The following is a 14,562-nucleotide window of genomic DNA, read 5'->3' as shown; positions in this document are numbered from 1 at the left end:
AAACTATCACATGTTAGGTCAAATATCAACCTCAGATATTTTATTTAGAGAGGCAGGTTGAAGTAACTATTTTAGGGACTAAAGGTTGTGATGGCCTACATAAAATATGTTAAATTGTACACTTGGCACCCAAAGCAGATAGTCAGAGCACCTATGCCATATGTATGCAAGCTAAAAAAAAAAAAAAAAAGCTAAGCTGGCAAAAAAAACCTGAAAAAAACTGTTCCTCGAATCACTGGAGCTTTCATAAGCATCTGCTCTGAAATGCTACTTGAAATAAAGTTGCTGCATGGAGACTCCATATTAATCACTGTTAACCCTTCCAAGCACAGGACATCAGGCAGTACAGACAAAAAGCAAGAGGCAGAGCAGGAATCTCTTTGAGAAGAAATCCATGGACTTTTCTACATACTGTTAAATATAACGCACATTGAAAAATGCTCTAGGCATTTGCTTCAGAGCTGCTAAGCAATGGCCAGAAAAGTAAAAGGTAGATGCAGATGCTTGATTCTTTTGGTACCTGAGCAGTAAAGGTTGAACTCCAATCTCTCCTGAAGCACTGGTCTCGACCTGCCCCATGCTGCATCTCTGCTTAACTGCACAGTTCTGCAGTTTCTCCCTCCAGGAGAGATGACACCCACCAGGTACTCAAGTTCAGTCACATTTTCCCTGCTGACCATTCCTTTCCTTCCATTTCCATTTACCTCTGTTGGATTCCGGTGATCTTGCATGAAGTTCAAATCAGAAAAGGACAGGACAGCACCCAGCTCTCACCATGTGCCACACAACTTGTACACCAAATTAACACAGATACTGCCAGCCCTTCCCTTGTTTTGTTTGTTTGTTTTTCTTTTCCAACCTTCAAAATGCCACACCTCAGCAGAAACAGTGTATGGAAAATAAATTGGGGGAAAAATTAGATGTTTCACAGCAAGAAGCAGTGGATGGAATGTAAACATTCAAAAAGCAAACAACAGAGGCAGAAAGCACAGGAATCTCCACAGCACATAGCTTGGGAAAATAAGGTGCCTGAGCAGATAGGTTTCTGCCAAAAGCACATATGGGAGAGGGACTGGGAAGGATGGGGGAGAAAAGAGCCCCTCTCCAGCCCCTGCACAGGTTCACACACCCCGCAGTGGTTGTGATGTTTTAAGGATGAAATACTGCTGTTTGCACCTCTGCATTTACCTGAACTTTTGCACAATGTTCACCTCATTTTCTTGCTTGGAGCCCAATAGCAATGTTACCTCCTATGTCTGATAAGTCTTCTGAACCAAAATGTCTTTCAAACACACAGCGGTACATTTAAGCATATGTACTGTCCTTGGGTTCAGAGAAGCCCTCAGTCAATCATTAAGTGGCAGGCAGAGGTTTACCCAGACAGACTCCTTATGCCGGTAATAACACAACTGAACTTTCCCAGCACTAGGTAAACACGCAGCTGCACACACCAGGTATTCTGGCAGCACCAGTTACAGTGCAGCAGTGTCAGAATAACCTTGGAAAGAGGAGCTCCCTCGTTATAACAATGGCTGTATGCATGGAAGCTAAACTGACCAAACCACAATAACAAAAAACAATCAATGGCTCCCCCAGGGGAGCTTCAAGCACACAGAATTCGAGCCTGTCAGTTGTTGTCTCCTCCACACTCACAGGTCACTCCATTTGACTTAGCATTAGTCAGCTCCAGCACTTCATGACTTGGGAACACCCAGTGGCTGAACTCCACCAAGTAAACACGCCTTTCTAGTCTGTAGCAAGGACACTGGTTTGCTGACTGCACTTCAGTGCTCCTATTTATAGAACTGTTGTTATGGGAAAAAGCTGAAACTTTTCTACAGCATAGATGATGTGTTCCTCAGATCTTGTGCCCTATCTGAAGAAATGCACCAATTCCCAATGTGCATTGCCATGGCAGTTTCACTGCAGCCACAGTAGACATCGCCATGTCCAAGAATCCTACAGGGGCACTGGAAGGCTGATCAAAAGCAAATTCCCAACACTTGACAATATGCCAGACTTTTGCAAAAATTACATTCACAGAAGACCCTCGTACACACCTTCCTGCATTAATATTAGTCTCTTAAAATTGACATCCTAACTTACAAATAGCTAATGAAATATGAGGAAAGTAGTACCACTCACATGGCATTGTTTTTAAGATTCTCAAGCTGAGATTCGATTCATGGTATACACATTCCTATATCAAAATACATCCTTATTATTTCCTAGGAAATTCAGTATCTTTATAAATACTGGAAGCAGAAGTTAGGAGAAAGCCTCACGAACAATAGCCATGTGAATGCAGCTGTATTTTTAAATTAGAAAGGCACTTGGAAAAAACCCTGGACCCAGGACAAGAGCAATATCATCTTAAATTAGCTGTGACATCACTTGGATTATGATAGCACCCAGCAGTCTCAAGAACCAGAATCCCACAGCTACATAGAACACAATCTGTGCAAGCATAGCTTAGTCCATGAGCCTAACATTTTAGCTATTGCTATTTAACCACAATGGCACAAAATGACCAAGTACCTTTCTACACTATGAAATAAGTTTTTATAGGAAGCCATTAGTTTGAATGAGGGCTATTTTTGAAAGGAAAGAGGTGCAAGACAGTAGCATATGCAGCCCAAATATTTTGCAGTCAGAAAACAGGATCAGACCTCGGCAGCTTCTTTTTCCTGCAGATTCTGTGAAGAACTGTAAGCGCTGCCTGAGAATTTAGAAGCGATGTTGACGATGACTCTGACGAGATATACCATGCTGTTCTTGAGACAGGTGATACACAGTATCATCAAAACACAAGCATAGTTAGGGAAGTATGTGAAGTAACCAGCTGTTGGCACTGCTATCAGAAGTAAAAGAGAAATCCTTGTGGGAAACCAGCTACAAATACAGCATACAACCCTCTGCACTATTTCAGGTGCTGAACTACTCCAGCTCAAATACCACAGTGAGGGACTGCTATCACACATTTCAAATAAACTCTCTTGGAATGCTGAGTTAAATTATATTCACAGTTTAATTCTTACTCACAACCAGTATCTTGTTACATTTTACTCTTTCTTTTTATTGGCCACAGAAGAGAAGCTCCTTTAAGTCTACCAGTAAGGTACTGGATACTCCATCCTGTGATCTACAAAGCTTACTGCCCTAGGATGATACAGCTTTTAATATATTACATTCATTCTGGGCAAGAATGACAAACTCATGAAGGATAGACTGATTAAAGATTTTTAACTACAGAGAAACCACCTCTACCAGAAACAGAGCTGGAAGCACAAATCACTGAAGATTAAAGAGTGCTCTGGGAGTACCATTATTTGTCTGATCTATTCTTATGCTCTTCTGCAGGCATCTACCATCAGCCACCATTCAAATTACAAGGCTGAGCTAGATTTAATTCTGACTTGACCCAGTCACAGTTTCAAAATACTTGGCGTAGACATCACAGGAGTTGCCATAGTAGCCACTCCCCTTTGGCAGAACTGATGGATAATAATGGTGCTACAGGGCTGTTCTTATTGCTTATCAGAGCTCTGCCATTTATGAGTATCAGGTGAAACTAATCTATCAGACAGTTGCCCTAATACACTACTGCTTATGGAGAATGTCACTGAGGGCCACAGTACATCTTCAGCAAGTTTCTAAGTTATATGAACAAGACGCACAACAATGGAGACTGACTGGTCATCACCTCAAAGACAGAACATTTGCATAGTAAATGAATACTAACCCAGCATTTCCCCTCACCTCCTCCTCCCTTTTCAAACACAGTTCATCCTTAAGGAAAAAAACAAAAAACAAACAAACAAACAAACAAACAAAACACACAAAAAAAAACCAAGAGTGGTATTTCCTTAAGACTGACATTTGTTCTGCTTTTCTGCAGAAGTACTTCATATTAATCTAAAAGCAATGCAATAGAGCTTGAGGAAATTAGGCTTTTATTGCTGCTCTGATTCTCATTTCAAAGTTGTCCACTTTCCCCAACAGAAGCCCCTCCAGAGGGTGCACACCACAGAGCATGCTTTCTGCAAGTACACACGCTGGGGCAAAACAGTGATGTTTGCTGATAAGGTGAAGACAACCATTCCACAGCTCAGATATGCATCCTGGAAGCTCAATATGGGAAGAAGCCTTCTGTCTATTCTTAACTGGTCAAGGCTGTGCAACATGCATCTTCTGATGAAACAAACATAGGACATTTTTTTGTAAAAATATTCACTTTTTTTTCTTCTTTCCCTCCAAGTACATTGGGAAAACCACATGATAACCCATACCATAATATTCTCTCAGTAACACTCAGGCAAAAACAAAACAAAACAAAACAAAACAAAAAAACCCTCAGATGGCATGAAATTAGTTTCTGGTTTCTCGGGTCCTAGGTTTTCCAGTTCTGACAGAGTGCAATTACTTAAGCCTTAATCTCTAAATATAACAAGAAACACCTACAGAGACTTATCTTGGGAGGGTTAATCCCTGAATGTTCCCATTATCTCTTCCACCAACATGGGTGGAGAGAAAATTGTAATGGTATTTCATGAATACTTTTTCCCCATTGGAAGAGAGGAAAAAAATCATGGTGTAAACACACACAAACTGTATTCACTTTTCCTCTTTTTTCTTTTCATCCAGTTTATGCGTGCTGCAAAGGCTCATTCATCAGTTCTGTGTTCTCATCCCTAGTGGTCGTTCCAGCTCCTGCGGAATTTCTAAGCATCTTTTTACAGTAAGTACAACATAAAGCTGCTCTCAGAAGAACTGGAGAAAAAAAGAACATCTGCCCTTTTGGAAGCTGTGCTTCTTAAAGAGCAGGCAAATTCTCTAATAATATAGACCATGAGTGAAACATGGTACACGTATTAAGGTTCTCCAAGGACTACTGTAGAATTTAAGGCATTTAGAGGCACATAAAGACATAATTGTTGGAAACTTTGCAAGAGTATTTCCAAGTTCAGCAAAATCTTTTGAATGCAATCTTTTCTTTTCTTTTTTCTTTTTTTTTTTTCCTTCCCCTGGAAGGGGGTCTGTAAGTAATTGTGTCAAGTGCATTTTTTCTTTAACATTCCATCACTTTTTTTGAGGGTTTATTCTTCTGCAGAAGTGGCAGGAGCATCTCCATATTAGTCAGAGTTCAGCACTTCAGAATAATCCAACCATAGCTCTTTCCTTGCTAAATCAACTTCTGAGCACTCCACAAAACATACTGGTAGATAGCATGTACCTTTGACCTCAAAATAATCCAGATCAACTAAAATTGGAGGAGGCAGGTACAGTATAAACCTTTGCAGAGACTGAAATTTATACTTTCCTTCCTTCAAGCCATCACTCCACATGATAGTTTTTCAAATCATGAGTTCAATGAAGGGACAAGTAGCATTCAACACTCATTAAAAAAAAAAAAAAGAATAAATTAATAGAGAGAGTGAGAAAGGATTATCTCTCTACTTTTTCAGAATGGAAAGAAAAAACCCAAACAGTCAGAGTAGCTTTACATGACATAAATAAATAAATAAACAAACCACCAGAAAGTCATCCAGAAATAAACTGCTCATACACATGTTTAGGCTAATAAAACTAAAGCAAATAAATCCATATTGGGTTAGGATCAGGCAGATTGCTGAACATTCATCTCATGCATTTAAAACGGTTTAGAAATGAAACTGCATCTACTCCAATCTTTATGTCTCTTTTGCAGAAAGAATCCATCCTGACTTGAGGCCTAAGGACGCATCTACTAACAACGTGCATCCAAGACTGAAAATATTCAGCAGTATTAAAGTGAGAGAGAATAAATGATACTGTTATACCTGAGCAAAAGTGCTGACCTGAAAAAGCTGAGTTGTCCAGTACTTCCAGGGGACCTTTTAGGCTGTAGACAATTATGGCTAATTTTTGTATCATTTGTCTTCTCCAGGGTTCAAGGCATATCCTTAAAGTTACTGTAGACTGGATTTAATATCTAACAGTAAAGTGTCATAGCCATTTCTGCAGCAGTTTGTTTGTAAATGACTGTAGAAGTATGGTTATACAGGATATATTTTGATGCTTGTGTCAACCAGATCTCCATGTAACATAGGAGGTGCCAGAATACACTCTGTTAACATTTTGCACATATCCATGATTAGCAACCTTCTTAATTTAGATGTGCCTTTTTTAACCTTATTGTAGCTAACTAGTAGCAAGGCACAGCCAACATCTACCTGTTACACTAGCTGTTCACAGCCTCAAGAAGTATATTCCAGCTGCTATTTCAATTCTTCCTTTTGAATGTGATTCACTTGTGAGTTTGTGCCCTAAAGCCCACCTGGCAAGCAGGAAGGCTGTCTGGTGGCCAGCAGACCTCTCAGCTGACTCGATCCCCAGCTCTCCCCATTAGAATGGCATGCTATGTCATTTACTTCACTTCATACTATTCCAGTTACAAACTATATTTCTACTTTCACCTTTTAAAATAAGCAATTCCTAATCCAAATATAGCAGAACATCCCAGTTATTAAGAGGAGTGGCATGCAATGTCAGGATATGTCTACAGATTCTGTGACAGAAAAGGTTCACAAAGTTTTTCATAGAATCACAGAATCATTAAGGTTGGAAGAAACCACTAAGATAATGTAGTACAACCCTCAGCCCATCACCACCATGCGCCCTAACCCATGTCACTCAGTGTGTCACCTACCCTTTTCTTGAAAAACTCCAGGGATGGAGAAAATATGGTAGAAAATAGTAGAGAACTGACTTTAATATTACAATTTATACTATAAATATTTAGTTATTTAAATCACAACAGAAATAAAACCTGGCCTTCACATAAATAAAATGCTTCAGAGAGGTTGATAAATGGCATTTACATCTCTCCAAATGTCAGTGTGAATTTTGTTCTGTGCGAGCTGGGAATCCTTCCAATTTGAATTTGATCAACATTTGCAGCCAAGCAGCTCCTGCTATTGCAGGCCCAACTCACCTTACAGCACACCAAGAGACCACCCCCAATGGGGTCATCTAAACACAACAGCAGGCCCAAACTGAAGCAACACATCTTCAAAAAAGTAAGCCATCAGAAATAGAGGAACAAAGAGATGGAAACCTTTTTATATGAAGCATAGGCCCTGTTCTTCTCCTGCCAGTATTTAGCTACTTGAGTAACTTCCAAACAATTACTATTTACTTATTTTGTTTTGGAGCCTTTTTTTTGTTTTGTTCATGACACATGGACAGTTGCTTTTTATTATTTTTTTTTCATAAACCACAACCTACAGTCTCTGGAAACATGTCCCTGGAAGCAGCATATCTAATTTTGGTTGAAGGTGTCAGCCAAACATAGCATCAGTGATTGCATTCTATTCTAAGAGTCACGGGACTTCTTCAACATGGTCCCTGAAGCCCTACTTAAAAAGCAAGTTCATACATGTTATCCAGCAAATTATAGGTGGGAGAGAAAGTTTTGGGGGGTTTTAGGTCTTAGGGAGAAGAAAAAAAAAGCCTCAAGAAACATTTGTAGATTCAGAATTGATGGATTTTTTTAATACAGAACACTGCATTGTCCTTAAAAAAGAAAAAAATAATAATTTGAAAGATTCTTTTTTTCTACTATTCAATAGTATTAAGGATTATTCCTTATGAACTGGAATGCATTATTTGGAGTAAAGATGTGTTTGCTGCTATATGTAAAGAAGTAGTTCAAACCAGCTATAATTGCATCCTCAGGCATATTTAATTTTGATGAAGCAATTTGCTTGCCAGCTGATCAAATCCAATTTTTTCACATTTGGCTCAAGGATCTCTCCCAACATACCATACACTGTGCCTTTGTTTTTGTATAAATTGATGTGTATTACATTTCTCTAGAACAGCATATTCAATATTTTATGCAGATGATTCAATTTTAGCTTTACTATAGTAATGTACAGCTCCTTGTTCTCTGAATTAGAACACACAGATCTTTCCAGTTCATTTAATTTTCTAATTTTCCTCAAAGGAATCAGGAGGATCACTGTGTTTATATAAGTTGTTCAAATCCTAGTTTTGTTATGAATTAATTAAATTCCATTATCAGGCAAAGACAAGCCCAAGATGTTTTTGAGATGGCTTTAAGCATCGATTATCTAGGCTTTTCCAGGAAATAGCGTGACCTTCAGGGTGAGACTGCCAGACAAAAAATATTATCATGAGTTTGGGAAATCCCCCAGCTGCATTGCCATCTTTGTCCAAACAAGACCTCACTTCCCAAACATGGTGCATACTGAGGGATGTAGCAGAATTCAGTGTTTGTGTGTGCTGTCAGGCCACAGACATTGCTTGTCACATACCTTGGCTCAAAAACAAGATTCCACTGAACTACTAGAAAATAACTTCCACAAAGACAACAAACAGTTAAGAACAAACATCACTCACCTGACTCAATAAAGGCATTAAACACATACATTATCCTGAAGCTCTTACTTGCTCTAGCACTACTGGTCAATTCTTGTTCAGCTGTATGTGGAATTTTAAGGAAAGAGCTTCTGATAATTATATCACAATAGTTGGTCACAGAATTGTTAGCCAGGTAACAAATCCATTGCCCTCAAAGACAAATGGTCTGAGGCTGCAACAGGAGGCAGCTTCTCTCATACCACATCTTTACTTGATGAACACTTAGTCACTGTGTTTTTGCCACAGTTCTGTTACACACATACGAACAGACACTTATGTAACTGTTTCGGCCTGATGAATATTTAACTTCAGGGTGATTATTGCCTTATTCTTGGTATACTACTTGGTATGTTATAATTTTTTGCCCTCACTTAAACCTGTCAATCTGCTTGACAGTCTGCCTGGAATGCATTTTGAAAATCGTAGAATAAAATTAAAGTAGCATGGGAAGGGAGGGAGTGTGGGGAAGGATGCTTAGCAAGGGAGATAAGCATCAGGTAATAGCTTGACTTGTTCTTCACAAAAGCAGAACAGAATATGGCAGCTTTAACATCAGCTGCCACCTTCAAAATACCTAACACCTGTGAGAAGTAGAACTCTCCCTCCTAATTATACCTCAACACTGTCCTCTCAGCTTAACAGTCATTCTTTTGCTTTGAATAAACATCACTATTTCTTCCCTAGGCAAGCTGCTTGGCTCTGTTTCAATTATTTCTTTTAAATATTAAAGAACAGGAAACATGTGTTTTCCCCAGCCGCATTCTGTCCTCTTTACACAGTGTCACACAGTCCCCTTTGAAACGCTAGCACTTACAGCAAGCTCAACACACAGTTCAATCAAAACATTTACTATCATATTTGCCAACTACAAATGAATTTCTGCACACACTCTGAAAAGGTTTAAAGGTTTTGACAGGCACCCAAAGTAAAGCTAGCATGACTGCCAAGGAAAGGTGGTGTCAAGGCACTCATCCTCCACCACTATTACCCTGGGTGTGGGAAAAGACGTGAAGACAAAGTACTCGCTACTCTGCACAGCAGAGCTCCTGGCAAGGGTTCGCTGCTCAATCTCTGCTCTCCCAAAAAGCACTCGAGAGTGCGAAAAGCACAAGGACAGTAAGAGACAGATGTGAAAGGGTAACTTACATTGTTTAGAGAAACGCTGGGAAAGGACTGCTGCAGTTTCTTCAGTATTCTACACTGGTATTGGCAGAGAAGACGGTCAAAAAAGTACAACTAAAGAAATCTCTCTTATTTCTCTCTCTGTTCATTTTCTCTGGAGTCGCCCAGCCTGAAGAAAGCCAACGGTCAAAAGTTTATCCCCTCGTATTTCCAAGTGATATGGCTGACTCTCCTTGGACACGTACCAATGATGCAGTAAAAATAGACAAAAGGGGGGGAGGGAAGAAGCAACCTAGCTTGAGCCTGAATCTTCTTAACTCAGTGTTTTCTGTAAAAGCTGCTCTTATGTCAGAAGCTCCCATCCCCACACTAACTTGCAGAGCACAGAGTCATCCATCAGGTTTTCATAAATTGCAAATTACAAGCAAAGCAGGCAACATACACAGCCTGGTTTATGCTGAACTCCCTAGGCACCAGCCTTACAAATAACCTGAGGTACAAAGGCTTTGAAAATAAACAGCCAGCCCCACATCGATCTGCTCTCTGTCACGCATGTGGCTGTGCTGGCTGGCTGGCTAACTGTCCCCTAGCAGCCCCCAGACCCTGCAAGCAGCACACTGCCTAGCGAGGTGTTGGGCAGTGCTCCCCCCCAGGGAAACAAAGTGAGCCTGCAGCATCCCTCCCAGCATGAACAGCCTTTCTGGAACAGGAATTTAAAATAAATACATGTGCTTTCTTTTTTCTCCCTAAAAAAAAAAAAAAAAAGATAAACTGTGCATTGCTTAAAACAGTTCAATACTTCAGCAACTAAAAGAAAGCACATGTATTTATTTTAGAACAACAACTGTTTTTTATTAACAGTGAACAGAATGCTAACTCACATACTTTAAACACTTCCAGGTGGAAAGTATATACTCTGCAGGTTTCCTAGTTGTAATTTCCTGCCAGGAAAATTAGTGAAGAACTGCCTGGTGGAAAGCCTCTGAAGTGACCCTGTCTATTAATTACAACAATGTGCATTTTAATCAAAAGCATCACAAACAAATGGGTTTATTTTGTTTATTTTGCTATTATTTCTGGGTCTAAAAGCACCCAGAAAAAGCTGGTGGCTTGAAGATCCTGTAGGAATGGAATGTTGTTTCTGCATTAGAAAGGGGAATTAATCTCAAGAAGTAGAGCACAATGTGTTTGTATTTCCTAACTTGTCCTTAGAAACAGTTGATGTGAAAAAGTAGAAGAACCATATATGTTAGTAGCATATTTTAGAAATATAGTTGCTTAATTATGTGGTTAATTCTTGCTTGGAAAACTGCAATAGTTTTTAAATGTTGTGAATAGTATGGTTATAGTATTATGGACTAGAAAGCAGGTTGTAAGGCTATTCTGTTTGGATAGGAGACCCTCAGCAAAATGTTTCTATATGTTTAGTTGGGAAGATTTTTGAACCTGAAGTACTCAGCCAATGAGGAACCAGGGAAGGAAAAGATACGTATTGGGTAATAGGGCATAAAAGATGTAACGCTGTTTTCTGCAGGTGCTCCTGCTTGCAGTAGCCCACCATTGCAATTGCAAATAAAATCTGCTTTTATCAGAGATACCGTCCTAATAAATTATTTGGATATTTCCAACACTCCTAAAGCCACTTTCACACCCTATTTTCAGCTATTCAAAGGTCTACTGCCCTGATTAAATTCAAGTTCCAGAAGCCCGAGGGCACATACACATTCTTTTTTTGATAGCTCAAGGTCAGTACTAAACTGCATTGTTTTTCTAGGAAAAAAAAAAAAAAAAAAAAAAGAAAAGAAAAACCTGGGGAAACAATTTCCCTCTTGTCTAGGTCAGATAAAGAAGTTTTGCATTACTGAAATAAGATAATGTTATTTTTGCGCTCTTTTACTTTAGAATATCAAGTTTTATTTAGTCTTTCGTTTCACCAGAGGACTTCTGCAAGCTTTTCTGCCGGGAATAATCTCACTCAGCTAAACAGCGAGAATCTTTAAATGAGGCAGCTTTCATTAAAGCATGAATCAGAGCAGTGAGTCATTAACAAAATAAAAACACCATTGTAGTCTACCTCAAAATCCCGAAGTTCTTGTCACGTGCTCAATTTCTCATTCAGGTCCTGTCATAGGTGAAGTTCTCCATGACTTCATTCTCATTCTTAAGATGTGTGTTAAGAGACAAAGATCCCCAGATGTGCTTAAAACTTTTCACTATTTTATCAGAGTTGCTCCAGAAAGCCAATGAGACCATCAGTTTGAAACAGTTGAAATGCAGAGACATCAGCTAAAGCAAAGATATCTTTTTGATACATTAGTAAACAGGGTTGTTAAGAGGTGAGTTATTGCTCTCTTGCTTAGTGATCAAGTGGATCGAACCCACTACTTCTTGTTTTTTAGCAGGACTGATAATTTCCATGAAATTAAAGGACTTGATCCTGGTTAGAGTTGGACTGGATGATCCTGGAGGTCTTTTCCAACCTTGGTGGTTCTATGATTCTTTCCTCTCGAAGAGCGGGCTCTCCTGTTCACACTGATATTGACTTGTGCAACTAAACTCTATAACCATGAAGTAGTTGTAGAGAAGGTACTTTTATTCGGCCAGCCGGGTGCAGGGGGGGATAACTCCTTCCTAGCCTGCACACCAAAAACAGGTAAACATCCCCATTTATAGAGGGAATACATGCATATTTATGGCACAGGGAGTGGTTGTTACAATTAATTTTAGTACAATACTCCATGCTTATTCTACACCCCAAACTCCACCCCTAACTAATGGCCCCATACCGTTCCTATTGTTCGTGCTCAACTACTCTTAACAACATAACAGATTAGCCTTTTATACAATTCCCCCCTTTTCTACGTCCTAGAAAATTCTTTTGCTAGATTATTCTGTTATTACATCTTCTTGAGTTTAAGCTTAAGAAGTTCCTTCTCTTCAACAGTCCACAGTGGTTTTGTCGTCTTCTTTACTCGAGTATGATGAATCCACGACTCCTGTTCTTTCACCTTGATTGCTGCATATGATGTCAATATTAACAAAAACAGTCCTTCCCACTTGAGCTTGAGCGGTGAATCTGAGAGAGATTTGACATATACATCATCTCCAGGTTTGACAATATGACCAGGTCCGTCCAATCCTCTTGCCCTTATGCCCAAAACTGACTTTTCCATTTCTTTTAACTGCCATTGCAGGCCCATTACATATCCTGTTAAGGTCTCTTCACCTACTTAATTTGAAGTACAATTCTGAATCACATGGTAGGCCATATGTGATATGTCAAATGGGCTTAGTCCTTCATTCACCCAAGGTTTGGTTCTTATTCCCAGTAAAGCCAACGGTAATTCTTGGGACCAAGTCACCAAGCCTCCTGCCCTAACTTAACAATTTGCAATTTGATCAGATGATATCAGAGATACATTTTCTCTATTTGACCACATGACTGTGGCCGATAGGGAATATGTAATTGCCAAGTCAATCACTAATAGTTGGCTTACTTGTGCTACTACCTTAGCTACAAAGTGAGGCCCTAAATCAGAGGAAATAGTTGCTGGAACCCAAATCATGGAATTATCTCCTGTAACAATACTTTAGTTACTTCCTGTGCTTTGTTGGTCCTGCAAGAGAAAGCCTTGGGCCACTCTGGAAAGGTATTGGTTAGAACTGGCATATAACAAAACCCTTCTCTTTCCTGGCAGTTCCAAAAAATCAATTTGCCATTGTTGTCCGGGAAGGTTCCCTTTCCCAATAGGCCCCACTTGTACCCTGTTCCTGGTACTAGGATCATATAATTACTTCACCCCTTAGAACCAATTTCCATAAGATACTAAATGGCACAACAATGTGTCCATCTAGGTATGCACCCATCTGTCAGCTTGCTTTCTTCTCTTTTAAATCATTAATTAGATTCCTATCCTCTCTAGAATACCTTAAAGGTTCCGACTCTGGTTCAGAGATTTTAAGTTTACTGTCTGGAATTAAAGTCAGTTCACCAATTTATTTTTCCTCAGCTGCCTGTTTTGCCACCTGATCCACCATCATATTTCCAGTTTCCTGTTCAGTGTCACTCTTCTAATGTCCTTTACAATGTATGACAGCCACACTCTTTGGTAGATCAACATCATGCTGAATTAGTTTTCCTTGTGTATAAGCAATCCTTGCTCTTTCCAGATGGTACCATGAGTGGGTACAACCCCAAAAGTGTATTTAGCATCTGTAAGGTTCTTGTCAAGGCAGTTATTTCAGCCTTCTGAGCGGAAGTCCCCACAGGTAATGGTTTTGCTTCAATTACCTGGTCAGTAGCAGTTACTGCATATCCTGCCTTACAGTTTCCTTGTATCACAAAACTGCTTCCATCGATGAATCCAGGAATCCTCCGCATTATCCAGTGGTTCTTCCTGTAGGTCTGGCCCACTGGCACAGACAGTCTCCATGCAGTCTCACTCTGCTAGTTTGGAGGTAGCTCTGTGTTGCTGTCCTGAGCATTCAGCAAATTGCTTCATTCCTTCTCTTTCATGAGTTGAGCATTCTGTTCAGAAACTTGATATCCACTGAAACCAAGAAATTCAGCAAACTCACAGTCCATTGTACACAGTCCTTTTTTGTTACTGTGGTATCCCTGTAATGCAGTAAAGTTCCACCTTGGGATGGAGGAACCCAAGTCTCAGGCTCACAAGCTGACTGGTTCTCAAAAGTCACTGGGCTGTTCTCACAACCCTGGGTAACACAGTCCAGGTTACTTGCATTTTTATTTATTTATTTTTTCTTTCTCCCCGTATTGGGGTTCTCCTATTCAAAGGCAAATAATTTTAGATTTTTTTTTGGCAAAACCAGGCGGAAAAAGGTGCCCTTCAAATTCAGAAGAGCAAATCCCACCTACTCATTCCTTAACTTGGTTAATAAAGTGCATGGATTTGCCACCACGGGTTGTGTCTCTTCAATAATTACCCTCAAATCTTGTATCAAACTATAGCTTTTGCTATACAATTTTTCATTAGCAAGATTGGGGTGCTGTAT

General features: G+C 39.6%; 1 protein-coding gene and 1 long non-coding RNA gene across 24 annotated transcripts in view; one reads left to right on the top strand and one right to left on the bottom strand.

Moving 5' to 3' along the window:
• The window catches only part of TRIM2 (tripartite motif containing 2), a 120,966-nt gene that overhangs the window by 46,320 nt on the left and 60,084 nt on the right, over positions 1–14,562 (bottom strand). For 7 of the 22 annotated variants that reach the window (XM_040698638.2, XM_040698640.2, XM_046939801.1 and 4 more), the window contains exon 1: positions 9,571–9,734. The exons of 12 other annotated variants lie outside the window; for them this stretch is intronic. The gene's annotated coding sequence lies outside the window, so the exon portion shown is untranslated. Of the gene's footprint in view, positions 1–520; positions 876–5,837; positions 6,002–9,570; positions 9,735–14,562 lie in introns of those variants that run through there. 3 more of the 22 variants (XM_046939799.1, XM_046939802.1, XM_046939800.1) reach the window with 2 other exon arrangements.
• On the top strand, positions 3,462–5,823 carry LOC121110652. 2 transcript variants are annotated; one of them, XR_005859532.1, is made up of 3 exons: positions 3,462–3,726; positions 4,645–4,738; positions 5,708–5,823. It is a non-coding gene; the product is annotated as an uncharacterized LOC121110652 (long non-coding RNA). The 2 variants fall into 2 exon arrangements; XR_005859533.2 differs by having other exon boundaries at positions 3,472–3,565.

This window comes from Gallus gallus, chromosome 4 (genome assembly GCF_016699485.2).
Source record: "Gallus gallus isolate bGalGal1 chromosome 4, bGalGal1.mat.broiler.GRCg7b, whole genome shotgun sequence".
In the NCBI taxonomy this organism is placed as follows: domain Eukaryota; kingdom Metazoa; phylum Chordata; class Aves; order Galliformes; family Phasianidae; genus Gallus; species Gallus gallus.
This window is presented reverse-complemented; position numbering and strand designations above follow the sequence as displayed.